Source organism: Wyeomyia smithii, chromosome 2 (genome assembly GCF_029784165.1).
Source record: "Wyeomyia smithii strain HCP4-BCI-WySm-NY-G18 chromosome 2, ASM2978416v1, whole genome shotgun sequence".
Lineage (NCBI taxonomy): Eukaryota > Metazoa > Arthropoda > Insecta > Diptera > Culicidae > Wyeomyia > Wyeomyia smithii.
This window is the reverse complement of record NC_073695.1, coordinates 222,922,108-222,946,295: the sequence shown is the minus strand read 5'-3', so window position 1 is coordinate 222,946,295 and position 24,188 is coordinate 222,922,108. Positions and strand designations below refer to the sequence as shown.

The 24,188-nt window shown below is 36.0% G+C and overlaps 1 protein-coding gene across 2 annotated transcripts in view; it reads left to right on the top strand.

Moving 5' to 3' along the window:
- LOC129721052 (mucin-2-like) overlaps positions 1-24,188 on the top strand; it is a 234,436-nt gene that overhangs the window by 59,970 nt on the left and 150,278 nt on the right. The window contains exon 2 of one of the 2 annotated variants that reach the window (XM_055673153.1): positions 10,131-11,168. The exons of the other annotated variant lie outside the window; for it this stretch is intronic. The gene's annotated coding sequence lies outside the window, so the exon portion shown is untranslated. The remainder of the gene's footprint in view (positions 1-10,130; positions 11,169-24,188) is intronic. 2 annotated transcript variants of the gene reach the window in all.

The window sequence follows — 24,188 nt, the reverse complement described above, 5'->3', positions numbered from 1 at the left end:
ATCCGCCGCCGGTTTGCTGATGGCGCAAGATGATGCATTTCGTGTTTTATGAGGAAAATCGACTTACGGTAAAAGTTGTACTGCAATAAATTTAAATTAAGAGATTCATCTCTCCAGTTGGAAGAGTGCACCCAGACAACCTGCCGGTACCCACGAAACAGAAAGAAGATACAAAAAAATGCCTGTGGAGAGCCTCTTCTGGAAGGTATTTATGCATGCCGACCGGTTCTGGCTGGCTATATATTCCTCTAAAACGCGTAAGGCCGAAGGGCGAAAACCTCAACGCGATTCACGCTGTAATATAATGGGCACTAGCCAACAGCGCGAACAAGAAACAAACGCGCGCTCGATCGGCGTCGTTGTTTCTAGCCCCTTCCCGCCACCCCAGGCTACTGGAGGTGCACTGCATGCAGTTGGCCCATCCGGTTCAGGGTTTCCAGATTATGGTGATAATTGGTAGTTTGATCTCGGTGTAATGGCAGTTCAGTTGTGTAATGCGGTTGCCAAGGCAGCGTGAGATAATGGGTTGTTTTGATCCGCTGGACGGGCGGTGAGGGGGCTTTGAAAGGCTTTCTTCTGTTGTTTAGCATTCTGTGTCCCCCGGGGTGATTACTGAATGTTACGGCTTTTTTATGGGCCTGTACAATCTTTAACAAAACAGTTACGGACATCAGAGTCTAGCCGAGAGGTGAGAGATCCTTTTTTATTGATGTTTTTTGTTTAACATAGAGCTGTGGGCTAAGATAACAGTATTATTTTGATACCTTCATTGTAAAAAAATTTGAACAATTGGTGAAAGCTGCATTCTTTGCTTTTTAGTTTGATTGCTAATTGTGTGAACCATTTTACAAAATATATCTCATAGTGTCAGATTACAAGATATATCTTATAGTGTCAGAATAACTTAAAAATCACACGGGTAGTATGCAAAGCCACGACCGCAAAGTAGACGCAGAGCTACATGAGGTTGTTTGTTACATTACTTGTATTGAATATGTTTAAAATTTTGTACAAAAGATGAGTTGAAGTACTATCTGCTGCTGCTGCTGCTAAGTAAGGACTGTTGTAGTCAAGCATGGAAATTTTCACTCACTAGCAATATTCCATGCAAATGTGTTCTTTGATTCATCAGGTATCGTTCAAATGTTTCCACTCGCGTGCAAGTTTTCCATAGAAACGCTGCTGATTGTTTTTCGCTTCTAAGAGTTCCAAATACCATAGAAGAAGACTGAATGATTCAAACACGATAGTATAAATTATATCCAAGTTCACTTTCATTCAACAGTATTGCGAGAATCCTTGAGATATTATCACCAGTGATACAAAATTATGAACCCAAATGAACGTTAGATTGCGTTCAACTGTTTGCTCACCGAGCAAGCAAGTATCATCAATGCCAACGGAAATTGTAACATGGTGCATTAGCATGTGATATTTCAAATCACCAAGAATCATCGTGGTATATCACGGGTAAAGCACGACGTGGAGTAGCCGAAATCTACCTACAAGCAACCAACATTCGAAAGAATCATTGCGATCGCTTGAGTGCAATCGTTTACGATTCTTTCGTAAAACACTCGCTATATGTTGCTCGCTCCGCCTAAAGCAGGCAATACTGAGACAAAATCATCAAAGAAAGCTACCATATATTTCTTTGCTCTATGTTGTCTCTTGCATGCGTGAGAATGTGTAACTTTTAATAGCGATGGTTTGCTGGGATTGAAAGCTAATCGATAGCACGTACAGAAATGATAACCGAATGATTGTTATGCGATACGATTTTTTCCATCCTTGGTTGTATTGCTGTCTAGAGCTTATATGAGCAGTTTTGGGTACATTCCGAATTACTTGGTCTGTAATTCAGTCGACCGTGCTTGGGAAGGCAATCATATAACGACCAATCAGAGGTCGAATTTTGCGTTCTGACAAGGCTTAACAATTTGCAATAACACAATAGTTCAAATAATAAAATTACAATTTTTTGCATTCGAGAGGATTCTTAGAAGATTTTCTAATCGTTTGCTGCAAGAACGAAGGAAATCTATTGAAAACTAACCGATTTGTTAGCTTTCAAAATTAGACATATTTTTCACTTTTTCCGGAGTTAGATTTTTATTTTACGTCTCTATGTAGCTGAACTGCCTGAGAGACGTAGTTCTACTTCAAATTTTCAATACGGGAATTTTACACTTTTTTTTTAATTTTGGGAAAATGTAATTTTTTTTTGACGTAGATTTACGTCTAATGGCAATAGAGGTGCAGTTTTTAAAACTCTAATACAGCGAGAGCTTCACAAAAGTTTTCCATTTCCAAATGCTTAAAGCTCAGTCAGTTTTCCGGATTTCCCTTATTCTTGTAGCAGTCGTAAAGCAAATAAGATAAATGTTACAAAAACGCCGGACATTTTGATTTCGTGTAGCTAACTATTGTACTGATAAAATCAGAGCAATTGATGCTCGAAACAAGGCCAAATATCAAGCGAAACTCTCCGTCTTAGTCAGGCAGACACTAAATTATACAAACGATTAAACTTTGTAGAAGATTTATAGTTGTTGTTGTTGTTTTGCTCACTCGACCGCGCACTGGTAATTGGAAATCACCTTCCACAGCGCTAGATTCTGGATCTCCCATCCGTGTGGAAAGCACCGTCAGCTTTGCGAAAACTAAAACTAACCGTTCTTTTGAGGACGACGAAATATTTTCAATTCAAGTAGTAAAAATGAGATTTCCACATCTCAATAGCACAGTACTCGTTAGATAACTATAAATAAAAAAGCACAATAATAAACTGCTGCTGTTAGCAATTAATAATTACGTCCGGAAATTTCGAACCAAGTATCTTTTTCAAAGGATTACATTTCATGAAATATTCAAAACAATTACATAATATGTTGTCATTTGTTAATTATGTTTTTCTGTGAAGCAATTTCTATTGGTTGTACAGTAAAGAAGTACATCGACAATAGTATATTTTTTGCCTTTTTTTCTTAACTGTTTGACAGTTCAATTATTTTCGTAACTCTTCCTATGACGTAAATGTGTGCAGCACACGTTCTATTTTGATATTCATATAAAGAAAATTAATAAAAAATTACACAAAATATTTAAGTTAGATAAGAACATCACGAATGCGAGATTTGGGAAGCTAGCTTCTCATGCACAGTGCATAAGGAGCACTTCAATGAATGACAACAAATTTCAGCTCGTAACTCCGTCGCTAATGGCGCTGCAAAATCTAACATCTCAATCTTACACTTTATAAAAATCGTTTCTTCGACAAAGTTGTAGATAACACTGTGCTACAAATGAAAAAAAAAATGCAAGAACTTCTGAAGTCACCTAGTGTAGGTTGTAGATCTTGTTGAGTGTAACATTCGCTCATACTAGAAATTTTCCAAACACCCCCAAAATCTGAAGTTATGGTCAAAATACGGTTTTTTGGACCTCAGTGCATAAAATTTTTTTTAACTCAGTCATTTCTCAACCGATTTTCAATATTTAGGCAGTTTTGGAAAGAAAATAAATAGAGCTTTCAAAACATTTACTGGTTTGTTCTAATATCACTAAAACATGTTGAGTTATTTGAGTTTAAATATATTTTTTTAGATTTTTTCACGCAATTTTTCAATTAATTAATTTGAAATTTGCCACCTGCTTTTGGGAGAAAGATACTACAAATACACTAAACTTTTGAAATTACATTCAATGACAAAACAAACCAAAGTGGTTTTGTGAAAATCAGTGATAATTTGGCTGAGTTATATATTTTTTAAGGAAACCAGAATTTTTGACTTCTATCCCACAATTATTTCGCGGTGCTACAAATGGTGAAAAAACACAAGAACTTCTGAAGTGACCTAGTGTAGGTTGTAGATCTCGTTGAGTGTAACATTCGCTCATACTAGAAATCTTCCAATCACCCCCAAAATCTGAAGTTATGGTCAAAATACGGTTTTTTGGACCTCAGTGCATAAAATTTTTTTTAACTCAGTCATTTCTCAACCAATTTTCAATATGAGGCAGTTTCAGAAAAAAGATAAACAGAGCTTTCAAAAGATTTACTGGTTGTACTAATATCACTAAAACATGTTGAGTTATTTGAGTTTAAATATAATTTTTTAGTTTTTTTCACCCAATTTTTCAATTCAATTTGAAATATGCCACCTGTTTTTGTGAGAAAGAAACTACAAATACACTAAACATTTGAAATTATATTCAATAACGAATCAAACAAAAGTGGTTTTGTGAAAATCGGTGAATATTTGGATGTATTAAATATATTTTAAGAAAACCAGAATTTTTGGCTTCTATCCCACAATTATTTCGCGGTGCTACAAATGGTGAAAAAAAAAACACAAGAACTTCTGAAGTGACCTAGTTTTCAATATTTAGGCAGTTTTGGAAAGAAGATAAACAGAGCTTTCAAAGCATTTACAGATTTGTACTAATATCACTAAAACATGTTGAGTTATGTGAGTTTAAATATAATTTTTTAGACTTTTACTTGCTATTTTTCAACATAACTTGAAATTTGTCACCTATTTTTGTGGAAAAGATACTACAAATACAATAAAATTTTGAAATAATATTCAATGACGAATCAAACAAAAGTAGTTTTGTGAAAATCGATGAATATTTGGCTGAGTTATAGGTTTTTTAAGAAAACCAGATTTTTTGGCATCTAACGCACAGTTGTTTCACGGTGCTACAAATGGTAAAAAATGCAAGAGCTTTTGATGTGACCTAGTGTGGGTAATAGTTCCGGTCAAGTGGTAATAGCGCGCATACTTAAAGTTTCAAATACCCCTAAAATTTGAAGTTATGATCAAAACATAGTACTTAGACCTCACATTAAAAAATTATGTGAAAAAATCTAAAAAAAATATATTTAAACTCAAATTACTCAACACGTTTTAGTGATATTAGTACAAACCTGTAGATTTTTTGAAAGCTCTGTTTATCTTCTTTTCGAAACTGCCTAAATATTGAAAATCGGTTGAGAATTGACTGAGTTAAAAAAATGTATGCCCTGAGGTCCAAAAAACCGTATTTTGACCATAACTTCAGATTTTGGGGGTGTTTGGAAAATTTCTAGTATGAGCGAATGTTACACTCAACAAGATCTACAACATACACTAGGTCACTTCAGAAGTTCTTGTGTTTTTTTTTTCACCATTTGTAGCACCGCGAAATAATTGTGGGATAGAAGCCAAAAATTCTGGTTTTCTTAAAAAATATTTAATACATCCAAATATTCACCGATTTTCACAAAACCAATTTTGTTTGATTCGTTATTGAATATAATTTCAAATGTTTAGTGTATTTGTAGTATCTTTCTCACAAAAACAGGTGGCAAATTTCAAATTGAATTGAAAAATTGGGCGAAAAAAACTAAAAAATTATATTTAAACTCAAATAACTCAACATGTTTTAGTGATATTAGTACAACCAGTAAATCTTTTGAAAGCTCTGTTTATCTTCTTTCTGAAACTGCCTCATATTGAAAATCGGTTGAGAAATGACTGAGTTAAAAAAAATTTTATGCACTGAGGTCCAAAAAACCGTATTTTGACCATAACTTCAGATTTTGGGGGTGATTGGAAAATTTCTAGTATGAGCGAATGTTACACTCAACAAGACCTTAAACCTACACTAGGTCACTTCAGAAGTTCTTAATCGCTGTAGCACAGTGTAATAGTTGTGGATAAAAGTTGTGTGTTTCAATGCCTTCTGAATGCTAGAGTTTTTGACGTTGAACTAACATCTATTTCGAAGTTCGGCGCCTGAATTTGAAAATCTAGTAGTTCAACCAGGAAAAAACCAGGGAGAAGTGGTCAGGTTTTGAGCACTTATATATTAGTCATTTCTTTTCAGAACATCGAGGTTTTGGCATCAAATCAAAAATTCTCTCGCGGTCTAATTTATGTAACAAAAACATTCCATTGTTTGAGATACACTATTGAAAAATTGGTAAATAACATCGATTTCATGAATCGTACTAAGCAACCAATCACTATCCAAACACAGCCGACTCTAAAGGATACAATCAATCTGACTTTTCAACGAATTGTTGTTGTTTTTGTTGTCTTACTCGAGGTTACTTTCGGTTTTCGATGCTTTTTTACTTTTCTTACTATTTCTATTCTTCTAAACTCCTCCCTCTTTCCAAATAACTGACAAATACTCGGAATATAAGGTACCATTTGAACACGTAAAAACAAAAAAATACTGTAGTTCAAAGTCATGCGGTCGTGTCTTGGATACCACCTTTCTGCTCTTTAGATATGGGTAATTCCATACGGAGTGTACATGCCACTTGGACACGACCATCACAGATTTTGTTCAAAGTTGGGGGAATTATTCATCTACTGTCTCTTTGGAAAAAAACCCAATTTTGGTGTCGATTGGAATACCCCCCGCTCTCCAGGACTCCCCTCTTTATTGCAAAGTCGCGCAATTTTTGTCAAAAATCTCTTTTGGGGCCATCCACATACCACGTGAATAGCTTGGGAGGGTGGGGAATGTGGTTGTGTAATGTCCACGGTCCCTACGAAAAAAAAAGGAATTTATATGGGCATTTGTCCACTGGGGGGAGGTCAAAATCGTTAAAAATCCTTCCACGTGGTATGTGGATGGCCCCTTTTTTCTTTTTCTTACAATTTATAGACGTAAGATGTCCGAAACATACTGATAGATGATTTTTGATGAAAATAAACCAAGGAATCCAGAAAAAATATTTGTTTTGACCGGAAGTGTTGCCAGATAAATTATTTTTGTATTTGAAAACTAAATTTACATTTTTCGGCAAATGCAGCCATTTTTTTTTTGAATTTGATAATTTCATCGTGTTCCTTGAAAAATTCCAGATAAGAAACAACTATCATTCCGAGGTAATATGGGCCAATCTCGAGATATATCATTTTTACGAAAAAAGTTGTAAATTTCATAATTATTTTATTTTATAATTTATAGACACCCGAAAAATAGTGAAAGGTGAATTTTGAGGAAAATTAACCAAGGAATCCAGAAAAAATATTGTTTTTGCCCGTAAGTGCTGCAAGATCGATTATTTTTGTATTTTAGAATTAAATTTGCATTTTTCGGCCAATGCAGCTAATTTTATTTTAAACTTGATGGTTTCATCGTGTTTCTCAGAAAATTTTACGTAAGAAGCTCTTACCACTCCGTGGTAATATGAGCCAATCTTGAGATATAACATTTTTACGAAAAATTAATTACGAAATTCAGAACTGTTTTCGTAAAAATGCTATATCTCGAGATTGGTTCATATTACCACGGGGTGATAAGTGATTCTTACGTAAATTTTTCCAAGAAATACGAAGAAACCATCAAATTAAAAATAAAATTAGCTGCATTGGCCGGAAAATGCAAATTTAGTTTTCAAATACAAAAATTATTTATCTGGCAACACTTCCGGTCAAAAATAATATTTTTTCTGGATTCCTTGGTTTATTTTCTTCAAAAATCATCTATCAGTGTGTTTCGGACATCTTACGTCTATGAATTGTAAGAAAAAGAAAAAAGAGATTTTGAACAAAAAATGCGTGACATTGCAATAAACAGGGGGGTCCCACAGAGCGGGAGGTATTCCAATCGACAACAAATTTGGGATTTTTCCAAAGTGACAGTAGATGAATAATTCTCCCAACTTTGAGCAAAATCTGTGATGGTCGTGTCCAAGTTTGCGCTTTTTCGTGGTCACTTCGTATGGAATGACCCATATTCAGAAAGTTGAACTTTACAGACTAATCTGATACGGACAAGTGTATCTCGAAAACAAAAGAAGTTAGTAAAAAGTTTTAAGCAAAGTTGTTTGTGACAACATTATCTAAAACTTTGCTGAAGACACATGCATTTCTCTGAAGTCTGAAAACTAAAAAGTTAAACTTTACAGCGTCACTAGCGGCGGAGTTCTAAACTAAAACTTATTATTGTTCTCTGAGGCTTCTTATTTACTAAAATTATTTTGAAGATAACCTGTCAATAAAACCAGTATTTTTAATTCTAATTGAAGGAGTAAATATAGTAATGAAGATAAAAAATTAAACTAACTGAAATTATGATTGTAGAAACTACGAAAAATATAGTTCAGCAGGTGGGGCTCGAACCCACAACTTCCAATCTCCGGTCAGATGTGTTTCCGTTACACCACCGCAGAACGTTAAAGACGTAGTTCTAGAATCGAGTTTTGTATCGCTTATCCAACTCTCGCACTTCGTACATTTACCCAGTAGAGACTATTATTTATAGCTGGCTATTGTTTCAACACCCTCAGTGGAAGTTGGAATGACTTCTCAGTGTGAGAGATAGAAACGTGCCAGTGAGTTGCCATCTCTACCAGCAGCAACATCGACTTGCATCACAAACATTTTTACTTTGCTTTTCTCGACTCTAAGCAAAGTTATGCTATTTTTAATTTTAATTTAAGGAGTAAATAGTAATGAAGATAGAAAATTAAACTAACTGAAAACCAGTATTTGGGAAGTAACTGTGAATAAAATTAAGATTCAGCAATATCCGCAATAATTTGGCGAGTGACAGAAAAAAATTATTTACCTCGCAATTAAAAGATTTCGAGGCGCTAAGAAGCAGTAGTGCCATCCAACAAGTATGTTATTTTCTTGCCATTGCAAAATACCATTTGCATGTGTCGCGAGTTGATACTCGTTTTTCGTTATTTCTTGCCGGCAGCATTCCTCATAACTTAATTAAGACTTTACTTGAGGTTTAATCTGACTTACATATTACTAAATGGCTTAATCACAGATTTTTGATTTCCACAATTCATGCTTAGCTCGATAATTAAAATATGTTCACATTTAGTGAGAAATAATTTTATTTCAAGCACTTTTAGCGCTACTTTTCTATCGCTTGAAATAATTGTAGAACTGTGCGGTCGCACATTTCACAATTTTCAAGGAAAAAAAGCCCTAAGAAGGGCCAATTGGCAGAAAGAATGAAACAATTGCTGTTGAGCTGTTGTATTCCGTAAAAGCTTTAGTTTAGCTTTAGCTTTTTTGGACCCAGTGTGCTTGGCTAGCTCTTCTGACAACAGCAAATGTAATATAATCTTAACTTGGCTGCTTTGTCATAACGATATGCTAATTGACAGTTGACAGTGATGTAAAAAACAGTGTGCAGCGCAGTTCGTCCCCTTTTTTGAATTCCTTCATTCTATCACCTGCGGCGCGCAGCCTGCTTGCTGCGTTAGATCTCACCATAGGTATTTGATACAATCACACATCGTTCGCGGTAGGTCGAATTCATCGTCTGCTGCATAATGAAAATTATGCGCGTTGGTGCTGGAGTACCTGTCGATCTGGCAGCTGTGAAGGAATATCTGGCTACAGACGTGCTTGAATTGGCGGGTGACGCTACTTGAGATGCTTATAAAACGAGAATCATCTCACGTCCTCTGCAGCTGGCAATCCGCAATAACGAGAAATTGAACAAGCTTCCACATCACTATTGCCCAGAGAGGTGTTCTGCCGAACATCCAAGCTGTTCTGCTCTCCAAGAAAACGGGGAAAGAGGGAAAGTTCGATTATTACTCAGATTTGTAAAAACTAAAACCATGACCACATATTTTCAATTGGAGCAGCAATAATGAGTTTTCGCGTTTAAATAATTCAGTTTCATTCAAGAAAGAAAGTTGAAAGGGAATTATTTATTGTAATAGTTAGACACATATTGTAGTATTTTAAATAAAAATTGCGCTTATTTCGCACACTACAGATCTGGTTTCGCACCATTCAACACTTTTGCGTGTCTCAGCATCAATGATTAAAACTCATGCGAAACCGGATGACCTGAGCGCAAAAAAAAATAATTGCATTCCATGTAACTGCATCGGTTTTCTGATCACTGCCCAACACCAACAGCAACACTGGCGCCGCCGGCCATGCGCCGTCGTATGATTTATTCTCTCATAATCGCATAACTGTTCGGCTTCGGTGCGATCGTTATTGCGTCGAGGTGCGATTGATTTTTATATGCACTGGTTTCGAAGACGACGGACGTCTTCTTTAGTATGCACTCCGTATGCACGTGGCGACCAGGTAACGCAAAGTAACGACAGCTTTGTTTTCTTTCTCTTCTGCCAACGCAAGGCGGCCGATCTTATTTCCAGGAAGTGCGCCGTACCTTCTTCCACGGTAGAGGGAGCAGCTCGAGAACTGCCGCATCACCCTTAAGTTATCTTCCTGAGACCATCAGCGGCGCAGTAGTTCGACGGTGGTTCTAAGGATCGGATCGGATCGGATCGAAGTTGCTTCAGGTTCGCGTGATCAACGGAGGCGCGCGCCCTACGCGAGTCGTTCCTAGCCACAGACGACGAAGGCCGTGAGAGTTTACCCCGGACAAATTTGGTAAAAGTCTCGTGTTCGATTCGATTGAAAGCAAAGGTTGACTGGTGGACAGTAGAAGGAAGGCTTTATTGTGCCGCGGTCACTTTCGATTTTGCCCCATGCAATGACGACAGAAGGGTAGGTTCCCCTTCCCGATCGTGACAGTGAAAGAGAAAGAAATTGATCGTGGGACTTGACGGTGTATTTTGATCAATGCGAAATAGAGAGTGAAACGCTACCAAACAGGCCCAGGTATCCGTGAAAGAAAGGAAAAGTGTTTCGCCTAACCTTGAAAACGATATCTGCTGACCCGGCAGCTAGCTTGCAAAATAGGATGCTGTACTGCTGAAAGAAAGGGCACGAGTCTTCTGCCCAAAACGGGATGAAAAGAAACTCGCCATCCCCAGTGAGAACAAGTTGAGGTTAAGAAAAAAGAGAAACACGATAGTTGAAGGAGCAAAAGTGACAAGATCATTAAGAAATCCGTGTTAAGCCATTAAGTTATTGTAACTAAGGAAAGGCCCACGGAGCCGCGCACCCTTTCGTTGTCTGATTGATCGGCTCTGCCCAAACCGGGCTCACGTGGCTTTCGGATCGATAAATACGTGTGATTAGTGTGCGTTCGTGATTGTGCTGTGCGGCTATTGAATAAAGTGGAAGATTTACATTCGATTTTCAAGCGTTCAGGAAACGAATTCATCACCGCTGTTGAGAACCGAACGAGGGCCATCCGGCAGCGATTCCAGCCACCATCAGCGTGGCTTCCGACTCCGCTGAACAACCGGAACAAACAAAGTGATTGTAAGTTGAAAACGATCGTCATAAACTGTGTGTTTTGTGGAAAAGAGAGAAAAACAAAACGGCAACTGCTGCTCCGCTTGCACTTCCTATCCGCGGCGTACGCATGGGATCCAAGTGCTTCTTCGCAGTGCGAGCAACAAAAGCGTTTCCCCTTTTGCAATTGATAAACTATCTTTTATGATTATCTTGCATTGTCTGCATAGATACTGAGTTATTCATGTGATACCCCGTTAAGGGGTGTGGTAATCATTAATATTACCTGCTACAACTTGTGCGTTTTATTTTGCCACATATTTTAAAGATATTGAAACTCAGATATGTTTCCCGCTGACATTATACATGGTAGATCTGAAATTTTCCAAATTGAATTTCAGACAAGATTTCTAAATTTGAATCGAAATCTTTTGATAATTACAATGAACCTGGTTGTCGTGCAGAAGGTTATTACGTCAAATTTTGCCCAAAATTTTGCACAAACTTTTTATTGTATAGTTTATGAATGATACCAGATTATTATAAGACTTTTTTACTTATTGTCAGAATATATTCCGATAAAGAACTTGTAATATCCTACAATAATAGTAACAATGCTGGGAAGCAAAATTAATTAATAAGTCGATCTCCACTGTCGAATTGATCGGTCGAGCTCTGGAACCTCTGACAAGGGTTCTAACATTTTAATTTTACCCACCAACCACAACAACACTTTCTGCCTTGGAGATTTAAACACAAACCTGATCGAAACTTTATGTTTTCGGATCATTACGTTTCGAAACTTACTACAGGTTTTTGGAATGAGTAACCTGGGTTATTAACCTACCTATTTCTTTAGAAATGATTCATCTAGACCAGCTTTTTCAAGTCATTCCTTTCCATTTTGCACCCATTGATTTTGAATGTAAATTTATGCAAATGAAACTTAATTTAGAAAATACAAATATCTCAATATAAACTAAATTTCGTGGGATCGACTGGACAAATTTCTACAGAAGCAATATTCAAATGTCCTTTTTACCATTTAAAATCCAATGCAATTGGAATGGATATGTTATCAATTAAGTTTTCCGGCACAATATCTCAATTACTTATTAGACCCATTAGGCACATTTCAATTATTTGATCTAGCGAGTTTCCTAGTGAATGGAAAAAGCCAGTATTTTTAGCTCTATGTCTGAAATATTTGAAAAGCTACTCAAAGCACAAATATGTAACTTTTTTAACAGTCACAATTTTTTGTCGCCCGAAGCACAGTACGAAGACCGCAATTTAAAAAAAATTTCGATGATGTGAGTGGGGTATTAGCTAGAGGGAACGCGGTTGTACTAAAATTGTTGGATTCCAAGGCGTTCGATACTATTTCGAATAAACTGATGTGCCCTAGATTTGAAACGTATTATGGTTTATACATTCATGCGCGAACCCGAATAAATTGTATTTATCCTCATTAACCCAGATTGTGCTGAAAAATGATATATATTCTTTGCCACAGTCAATAACGTATGGTGCTCCGCACCATATTTATTAACAATTTATTAACAAAAACTTAAAAATAAACCTGTAGTATTTGTGTAAAGTGCAGTTAGCTTAGGTATTACGGAACGGTCGATTTCAGCCATGTGGAAAAGTATATGCTAGCCTTAGAACATTAAGACGAACAGTTTTATTTCTTACAATAGAATCAAAACTCAAGTCATATTTTCCCTAATTTTCTATGTCAACCATTTCCAAACGACATGTGGCAGGTTCACCAGTACCTTATCCCTATCCTATCAAAATCAACTTTCAGGATGTGCTTTCAACGACTTCGGTCGTATAATATGCTGTCATTTACTATTTCCGATATTTACTTCAAAAGAGCCTGAATACTCCTACAATAAACTGCAGCCTATTAGAAGCTCACAGATTACAAATTTCATTTCATCCCGTAATCGTAGAGCTAACTATGGTAGTTCTTTCTTTGGCAGAAGTGTGACCCAGTGGAATAGCTTATCTTATAATTTCAAATGAATGAATTGACCATAGCCACTTTCAAAAAAAGAATAATTGAGCATTTTACGTAATTAATCTAAACATACAAAATGCAGTCCTGTCTGTCTGTTTGATCCATATAGACTTGGAAACTACTGAACCACTCGACGTGAAAATTTGTATGTAGGGGTTTTTGGGACCATGAAGGTACAAATGAAACATAAATTTCTGCATAACTCGAGAACTAATCAAACAAATGGAACTAAATTAGACGTGTGGATGTTTTTGAAAGCAAAAAATATAGTAAGGAAGGGCTCCCATACAAATAAAACAACTTTTTTTTACACAACTTAGGAACTAATCAGGAAAATGAAACTAAATTTGGCATGCATAGAAGCCAAAAATCGACCTCAGACATTAGCCAAAAATCGAGCTCGAACATCAGCCAAAGATCGACCTCGGACATCAGTTCAGTTGAATTCTAAGATGGCGACTCCCGGTTTTTAAAAAACAGTCAAAAATGACCGATTTCCACCCAATTTGTATTTTTTGGAAACAGAATGATACACAGAAGTAAAAAATCGACCATTTTCAATTCTAACATGGCGACTCCCGGTGTCAAATACCATCCAATATGAATATATACGAAACCACAATGACGCCCAGAGGCCAGAAATTGATTTCGCTTGCCATTATAAAATCCAACATGACGACACGACTCATTTTTAAAAAGCTATTGAAAATGCTATTTTGGGAAGGTATTGATGTTTACAAATATTTTTAGGGCCAAAACGGCTTGTTTGAACGGTATGACGTCTTCGACAAAGTAGTATATAGATAATAATTTTGTCTTTCGGAAAAATATACACACTGAATTGTTAATTTTTGAAAAAAAAAGTTAATAGAAATATATAAAAATTAATTATCTGAAAAGGCTCTTTTTTTTTAAATCTAATTTTTTTTATAACAACTACAAAATATTTATTAAATTCTACTCGAGCGTCTTGATAGAATGTTTACACTACACATTACACTTTTTATCCACTTTCACTATTTAATTCTATCAATTTTCACTTCTCATTTGCATATTCGTATTTCAACGCTTACTAAGCGCCTTCGTCAGTGCTTACTTGGACTGTGGAGAAAATAGCGAAGCTCCTAAATTTTTACACCTAAGTAGGTAAACGAATGGGACAAATTTTAACTCACAGAACGTAAACAACTTGAGTTAGGTAGAGAAATGTGCGGCCTGGTGATCCATGCCTTTTGGGGAGTTTTAGGTAGAAATTTAAAAAGCCAAGAGAAATGATTACCCTGACCTCTGTTAAGGAGGGTAGCAAGGTTTGGTTTGAAAATTTCTAAACTTTCTGCGGCATCTAATTTACAAGGGGATGTTACTGATCGAACTAGACTAATGTTGTCGTTAGTCATTGCGTGATCTTCATGAAAAATATGTTCGGCTATTTTGGATCTGAAATGTTGAGTTATTCCTCAAAAGTGTAATGTGTAGTACAAATTATAACCTAAGCAATGCAACCGATCCGATCAAATATTTTTGATTTTTTTTCGCCGAGTATATTTTTTGGAAGGACAAAATTATTATCTACAACTTTGCTGAAGGCACTATGCCAATCATTCCAACAGTTTTGGCTGCAGAACGGTTTGTTTGATTGGCATAGTCGCTTTGGAAAAGCTGTAGATAGTAATTTTGTTCTTCCACCCCTCGAAAAAAAAAAAAAAACAAAAATATACTTTTTTCAATTCAACTTTTTTTTCTTAATTTGTTTTTGAAATTATAACTTTTTTCCTGATCATTCGTTGTTTTTCTAAAATAAATTAGATTTTTAAAAAATGAGCTTTTTTAGATAGGGTATCGAACGTCTTCGTCAGTGGTTTTCTTCGGCCCCCTTTTGAATATGATTGCTGCAGAAAAACTGCCGAAGAAACCACTGACGAAGACGTTCGATACCCTAGTTAATTTTTAATTTTTCTTTAAACTTTTTTTCAAAAAAAAATTTTTTTTTCGAGTGTATATTTTTTTTGCTGAAAAACGAAATTATTTTCTACAACTTTGTCGAAGTCGCCACACCGATCAAAAACACTGTTTGGCCCTAACAACATTTGTAATCATCAATACCTTCCAAAAATAGCATTTCTCGATAGCTTCTCAAAAATAAGCCGTGTTCCAAAAAAATTAACCAATAGCACAAAATGGTATCGTTTGCCAATAGAAACGTCTATGCAAAGTTTCAGCCAAATCGAAAAAAAATATTAAAACTTTCAGAAATTTTCAATATTGCCCAGAGTTCAGAATGATCTTTCAAAGAATGAAAAAAGACCTGATTGTTCTCTCTCATTATGACTGTTTTTGAAAAATTTGTAATTTTAGGATATATTACGTTAAATTGAATTGCAAAAATACTCCTCTCCAGTCGCTCCTTACACTCGCTGCTCGGGTATCCATGCGAGTCGTTCCTCCACCATACGTGCTAACTGGCCAGTCCACTGTAATAAGACGTGTTCCATCAACACATTTTCAAGCTTGCCACCGATTATTGGTCGTAATATTTTACGGTCCAAGGCTCGCCGATCGGCCTTCTTCCGCGTGTACGTTTCATGTCTGTAGAGTGCCACTGGGAAGATCAGCTTCCTGTAAAGGGCAAATTTCGTGCGAAACTGTAGACTCTAGAACCTCAGCTAGCTACGCAATCTGTAATTGCTTTTCACTAGATCGTACGCCGCCTTGAAGTCTATAAATAAATGGTGTGTCTGTAAGCTGTGTTCTCGAAACTTGTCGAGGATCTGTCTCAAGGTAAACATCTGGCCGTTGTAGATCACCCACTCGCAAACCGCACTGGTATCAGTCTATGGAATAGGATTCGAAAGATAATTTTATATGCGAAATAAGGAAGGGTGCCTCGATAGTTACTGCAATCAAATCAAAATCCTTTTTTCACAGATTACGAATCCTTAAAATTAATTACGGATTTATAATCAAAAAATTCATCACCTCTAGTTACAAATTTAATTAAAATGACTCGAACGACGAAGGATAAAAATAGAATTCATTTCACTACCTTCTCAGTCGATCAACAGCGTTTCATAGAGGCTCAATATCAAATAAAAAGTATTCTCAAACAATACCCTAATCAAATAGTGAATAACATATGTTGATTTTACTTTACACATTATTCTAAGAACTTTTCATACACAGATTTTTGGTCTATGCACAGTCATTGTCAAAAAATTGAAATGAAATCTATATTTTATGAATATGAATCTTTTCAAGGAAACTGACGTTATTTCCAAATATTTCACAAAATGTGACTATAAGAAAAACCGAATCAAAGATTGGTTACAAAACTGTACCAAAATAAAAATTCTGCATGAATAGTCGTGGAACTTTGACGTGAAAACACACTATCGAATTTTTATTCATTTCCGTCTAACTGAGCTCTGAGAATCAATTTAAACTAACATTTTTGTTAAAGTGTATCATTCATTTATGAAACTTTGTTGGAGACTTTCTACATTGCACGCGAAATTCATCAATTTGTTTTGGAATATAATTTAAACACGAAATAAGTATGAATTCAAAGTTCAAAGCGTGTGGCCAAAATCATGAACATCGTAAACTCCTCAACTTATCTCTACTCAAAATGTATCGATAGAAAATAAGGACATAGAAAAATGAACAATGCATGAATTAAAACCTGCGTTCGGAAAAATCAAAGTGTTAAAAACCAGAGAGCCAGAGTCTAGGAATAAAAATATTGACGAAACAAATAATTTCATTTTTCAATGATCGATGAGATCTAAAATAATTTTAGGTTTGAACTTACTTAAATTTTACTCAAAAAATGGTATCAATTCAGAACATTTCAGAAACACGTGGAACAAACAGAGGAGCTATTTTATATTGCATTGTCATCGTGGCCGGAGATATTTTTTCATGGGGCCCTCATTTCTTAAAACTTTTAGAAATAATATAACTGAAAATTGTGAAATGATTCCGCTGGACGGTGACGAGCAAAAACAGGTCTTCACTTTGTCTCTCCGTCTGTCTGCATTTACCTCCGTTGCCCCCCTTGAACCCTGGCCTGATTGTCATTAAACGTTTACAAGAAAGTAATTTTGATTATTTGACCTATTGTACTATTAAAAATTAGCAAGTCTTGTTGAAACGCGATATTCGATTCTTTATGTCTTTTTTTCCAAACCCGTTGACAGACCTAATAAATCGGGAAAGCACAACTTGGCATACATAAAAGCTTGTTTCAGCTTGAACTAGTCAAACTAGTTCTGGACAACGACTACGACAGTCCTTACTTAGCAGCAGCAGCAGTGGCAGCGGGTATCAACAGCGATAGTGGCAGAACCAGCTGGTGTAGCGGCACTTCCTCTAGTAAAAAGCTGCCTTTGTGCGATAGCGGGCAGCATCAGGCAGTGGTAGATACATCTGACGACACTTTCTCCAATGAAAAATAGCCGTAATTTTGGAACACTCAAACATTTTGGGATGCTGGCAATCAAAGTATGTGGGCCGTCAAATTTTCAGTGTGAAAACATCAGAAGAATACCTTATTATCACTGTCAGTAAAAGCACAAAGCAGCAATTAGCATAATAACCGATGTTGAATTAAACAAGTAATTGTACTTTTGAGGATAAATCAAATACCTAATTGATAAGCTAATATTTTCTCGTCTATTCATTACACTTCATTTTAACTTTTAAAACGGTTATGACTTTGATTTTATCTCCATGCCTCAGAAGGTCCCTACTGATTTTTCTTCTTTAGCAATATGCAACACCCACTCGCTTTTGTATACTATTCAAAAGGGTCAATCCTTGTTGAAACACAAATTGATCTGGTTGGTCGCTTGATGATTGGTTTTCCTCACACGATCGACATAATTATAGACGTAGTAAATCATGAATGTACTAATTGGCATATATAAGAGCCTGCTTCTGTCTAAACCAATCATATTACCTCTGGACAGCGACTAGGACAATCCTTGCCTAGCAGCAGCAGCAACAGTGGCAGCGGGTATCAGCAGCGATAGTGACAGGCAAGCATGGGAATTTTCACTCCCTAGCAATATTTCATGCAAATGTGTTCTTTGATTCATTAGGTATCGTTCAACTATTTCCACTCGCGTACAAGTTTCTCATGGAAACGCTGCTGATTGTTTTTCGCTTCTAAAGGTTCCAAACACCATAGAAGGAGACTGAATGATTCAAACACGATAATATTTATTGTAGCCAAGTTCACTTGCAATAAATCTGTGAGATATTATCGCCAGTGATACAAAATCATGAATCCAAATGAACGTTAGATTGCGTTCAACTGTTTGCTTGCCGGAGCAAGTAGGTATCAACAATGCTTATGGAAATTGTAGCATGGTACATTAGCATGTGATACTTGAAATCACCAAGAATCATCGTGGTATACCACGGTGAAAGCACGACGTGGAGTAGCCGAATTCCGCCTACAAGCAACCAACATTTGAAAGATTCGTTGCGATTGTTCTAGTGCAAACTTTTATGATTCTTTCGTGAATCACTCGCTATATGTTGCTCGCTCCGCCTACAGCAGGCGATAGTGAAACAAAATCATCAAAGAAAGCTACCATATATTTCTTTGCTCTAAGTTGTGCCTTGCATGCGTGAGAATGTGTAATTTATAACAGCGATGGTTTGCTGTGATTGAAAGCTTATGAACAGCACGTACAGAAATGATACCCGAATAATTGTTATGCGATACGATTTTTTCCATCCTTGGTGTCAAAGCCAGCTTCCTCTAATAAAAAAAATTGCTCTGTGCGGTGGCGGGCAGCTTGTGTAGTAGGAACATTAGTCGACATTTCCTTCAATGAAAAGTTACTTTATTTTGACATCGCACATAGAGAATCGAAAATCTTCGGCAGGTTTTTACATGGGGCTGTAGAAGAAAAACTGCCGAAGATGTTCGATACCCTACGTTCTGGGATGCTGGCAATCAAATTATGCATTCCATGCATTCGGGGATATCACAGTGATCAGCATTATATCTGATATTAAATTGAGCAACAAATTGTCCTTTTGAGGACAAATTGAATACTTAGTTGGGGAGTTAATACCTTCGGGTACCAGAAGCGTTAGCTGCAGCGGGTACCCGTAGCAGTAGTGGTGGTAACAGCCTTAGCGGTAAGCAAAAGCAAAAGTTCTAGCTTCAGTCAAACAATGTGTCCTATCATTTGGCACAACTGTTGTTCTAATTTCGCTTAGAAAATATGTGGAAGTGGAATACCTAACGCATCCCAGCATCTCGACTACCCACAAGCTGTAGATAGGTCGCTATACTGGGCGTGTGAAGATACACACTCTTTCGGTAACAAAAATAACTCCCAACAGGTAGTTTATGTGGTTGATGGTGGCGTGCTAGAAACGGGACTCACTAGTAAAAAGTAATTCGATATTGCTCTTAGAAAAATTACCTTTGTTCTCTGTCATTTTTCACTTACTCCTAAAACTATATACATTGTCCGCTTTACTAGACTTAAAATGCAGTCATAAGACGAAAGATGAAACAAAATATAGATATGATTTTGTCTGCTGATAATTGCAGATTTTGCGGATACTTATTAGTAAACTAGTGCAATTTGTTATTGAAAATCTTCAATAACTAAAAAATCTAAGAGATGAAAATAAAATTTATTCGGTGAAATTGTGTGTCTCGTTATCACGTTTTTGCAGCTTTGAAAACAGTGAGCATTAGATACACATAAGATCATATTTCCGGCTTCATTTCGTACCGTGCCCTCACGGATTTCGCAAATATATGATTAAATATAATTGCTACCATGGCTGTACACAACTGTACGAGTCGACTAGCAGCTTTTTATATCATTTTCACTATCAAAGTGTTGCGACGGAATTTAACCATTGTGTTGTTTTGGCTAAGTAAATGAGCATATAAATTTCTCGCTGAAACTCCGACAAATTCACCGTAAGTATTACTCGCATGCCAATTGAGTATGCTTGGAATCGTTTCGTATATCTTTTCGATGTCTGTGTTAAAGCAGTTGAGCCAATCGTATAGATAATATACGAGAATATTCAACCTTGAATGTTTTACTCAATTTTTATCACGCAATAAGAAAACGGTGGTGATAGTTAATACAATAAGGTCGCTTTTTACGCGGATTCCGGAATTCACGCAGTATTTTTTTTACGCGGATTTCGGTTTCTCTTCACTCGGATTGCAGAATTCACGCGGTTTTTTACGCGGATTATGGAATTTAAGCAGGTTATTTTACGGGGCACGTATCCCCCGCGTAAAAAGCGACTTCTAAAGTTGATCGAAAAAATCCTATAATTTTAACTATCGAATGACTAATTTTATTTTTATTTTTTAATTTTAACTATCGAATGACTAATTTTTAGAATTTCATATTGGACGTCATTTGATTCGGATTTGTGAACTTCAAGTTATCATTTTAAACAATGAATCAGTCAGTTTTTTCGATATCCGCTCTTTGAAAATCAATTCATGATTAATGAAAAATTAAAACTCTCTATGGGTCATTCCATACGAAGTGTACATGACACTTGGACACGACCATCACAGATTTTGCTCAAAGCTTGGGGAATTATTCATCAACTGTCCGCTCTGTAGGACCCCCCTCTTTATTACAAAGTCACGCAATTTTTGTCAAAAATCTCTTTTTTATTTTTCTTATAATTTATAGACGTAAAATGTCCGAAAAATACTGATAGATGGTTTTTGAAGAAAATGAACCAAGGAATCCAGAAAAAATATGAGTTTTGACCGGAAGTGTTGCCAGATTAATTATTTTTGTATTTGAAAACTAAATTTACATTTTTCGGCAAATGCAGCCATTTTTATTTTAAATTTGATAATTTCACCGTGTTCCTCGGAAAATTTTACGTAAGATGCAACTATTATCCCGAGGTATTATGAGCCAATCTCGAGATATAACATTTTTACGAAAAAAGTTGTAAATTTCGTAATTATTTCATTTTATAATTTGTAGACGTAAGACACCCGAAAAATAGTGATGAGTGAATTTTTAGGAAAATAAACCAAGGAATCCAGGAAAAATATTGTTTTTGACCGGAAGTGTTGCCAGATAGATTATTTTTGTATTTTCAAAATTAAATTTGCATTTTTCGGCCAATACAGCTAATTTTATTTCAAATTTGATGATTTCATCGTATTTCTCGGAAAATTTTACGTATGAAGCACTTACCACCAATTTTACGAAAAAATAATTACGAAATTCAAAACTATTTTCGTAAAAATGCTGTATCTCGAGATTGGCTCATATTACCACGGGGTGATAAGTGTTTCTTACGTAAAATTTCCCAAGAAATACTATGAAACCATCAAATTATCAAATATTTTTTCTAGATTCCTTGGTTCGTTTCCTTCAAAATTCACCCATCACTATTTTTCGGGTGTCTTACGTCTATAAATTGCAAAAAAAAATTAATTACGAAGTTAACAACTTTTTGCCTTTCAAAGCAATCACTTGCAAAACCGAAAGTATAAAAGTGCTCCAAAGGGCCGAATGGCATATATCACTCGACTCAGCTCGACGAGCTGAGCATTTTCTGTATGTGTGTGTGTGTGTGTATGTGTGTGTGTGTGTATGTGCAGATTTTTATTCTCACTCACTTTTCTCAGAGATGGCTGGACCGATTTTCATGAAATTAATTGCAAATGAAAGGTCCCTATTGAATTTTATTGTAATCGGTTTTTCAGTTTAGAGGTTATGTTTAAATATGTGAAAATCATGAAACATCAATATCTCAGAAACTACACAACCGATTTGAACAAGAACGGGCTACCTGAAAAACTCTTAAGTTTTGAATTTCATAAAGATTGAACTTGTGGTTCAAAAGTTATGGAAAGAAACGTGTTCTGAAGACTGTTTAATCTCACTCATGTTTCTCAGAGATGGCTGGACCGATTTTCATAAAATTAGTGTCAAATGATGGAAGGTCTTATTGCCCCATAAGACCCTATTGATTTGTTTTGCAATCGGACTATTACTTTGCCTGTTATGTTTAAAAATGTGAAAACCAGCTATGCAAAAGAACATCTTCCGAAGACTACTTGGACTCACTCACTTTTCTCAGAGATGGCCGACCCGATTTCCACAAAATTAGTGTCAAATGAATGGTCTAGCTGCCTCAAAAGACCCTATTGAATTTTACTGTAATCGAACTGTAACTTCATTCGTAATGTGCCGACTTGTGAAAATCACGAAACTTCATTATCTCAGAAACTACACAACCGATTTGATTATTATTATCAGATGAGCGGGCTAGTTAAGGGTTAACTGATGAATTATGATTGAACACGTCAATGTTTGGCTGCCCTACACGTTCCCATTTCATTTGATTATAATCGAACTTAAGCAACCGTTATGTATTAAATTGATAATAAAACAACGAAAGTCTATTATCTCAAAGACTACATGACTTATTTGAACATAAATAGTGTCATACGAACGAGTCATCTCTCAAACTTACAAATAACAAACTTCATAACAATTTAATATGTGGCTCAAAAGTTATGGAAAGAAGAGAAATTCAAAGACTATTTAAAACTATACCTGCTTTGATCGATATATGTGGCCTCAACATAATTTAAATGTGGTGTCGTACTATTTGAACGTTCCAAGTTCATTGATTCCTTGCGGTTTGTTTGAAGTCTGCAAATGCACGACGAATCGGCCATAGGATATGATTAAAGTCAAATAACAAATCGTTTGAAATGATTGGTTTTATCGAAATGACAACATCCTCGTCTTTTGGCTTCTGTACATCGCCTTAATTCTGAATATGATCATATTGAGTGGTACTCTGTCATTATCAGCAGACTTTCTGGCATCAATCTGACACCGGAAATACCCATATTGGGAGGTATTTTTGGTTGTTTGCCAGAAACAAAAAGTGTTCGTCTTTAAATTAAAAATTGTGTCCAGGGTCAATGTTTGGTTTCTATGCATCATCACGTTTGCGGAAATATCCATATTGAGTATTATTCGGTCATTTCCGACTGTTGCCTATAAGTTGCCATCTAGCAATTCAAAATGGTGCCTGAGGTCAATTGTTAGCTCCTTGCATCATTCTGGTTCCAGAGATACTCATATTGGATAGTATTTGTTTATTTTAGGCTGTTTTTCACAAACCGGTAGTCGCCATCTTGGATTTCAAAATGGTATTTAGGATACTGGTTAAAGAAAAACTCATATTGGGTGATATTTGGTCACTTTGGACTGTTTTTCAGAATCCGAAAGTCGTCATTTTGGACTTTAAAATTGCATGTGAAATCAATTTCTGTCATCTGGGCGTAATTCTGGTTCCGAAAACATTCATATTGAATGGTATTTGGTCATTTCTGGCTGTTTGCCAGACACCGGAAGTCACCATCTTAAAATTCAAGATTGTGTCTGTGATCAATTTTTAGCATCTGTGCATCTTTCTGGTTCCAGAAATACTAATATTAATTGGGAATCGTCCATTTCAGGCTGTTTTCCAGAAACCGAAAGTTGCCATCTTACAATTCAAAGTGTTGTCTGAAGTCGATTTGTGGCTCCAGTGCATCATTACGGTTCCGGAAATACCCATATTGGGTGGTATTTGGTCATTTGCCGCTGTTTTTCCGACACCGGAAGTTGCCATTTTGAATTTCATAATGACATTTGGAGACAATTTCTGGATTTTGAACGGAATACTGGTTAAAGAAAAACTCATATTGGGTGGTATTTGGTCATTTTCTGCTGTTTTCAGAAACCGGAAGTCGCCATCTTAGAATTTGAAATGCTATCTGTGGTCGATTTTAGCTCCTGTGTATTATTCTAGATCCGGATATTATTATATTGGGTGGAAATCGGCCATTTTCGGCTGTTTTCCAGAAACCGGAAGTTGCCATCTTACAATCCAAAATGTTGTCTGAGGTCGATTATGGAACATATTTGTTACCACTAAAAACATTCACCTGCCAATATGGTTCCATTTAGTTGATTAGTTCGCGAGAT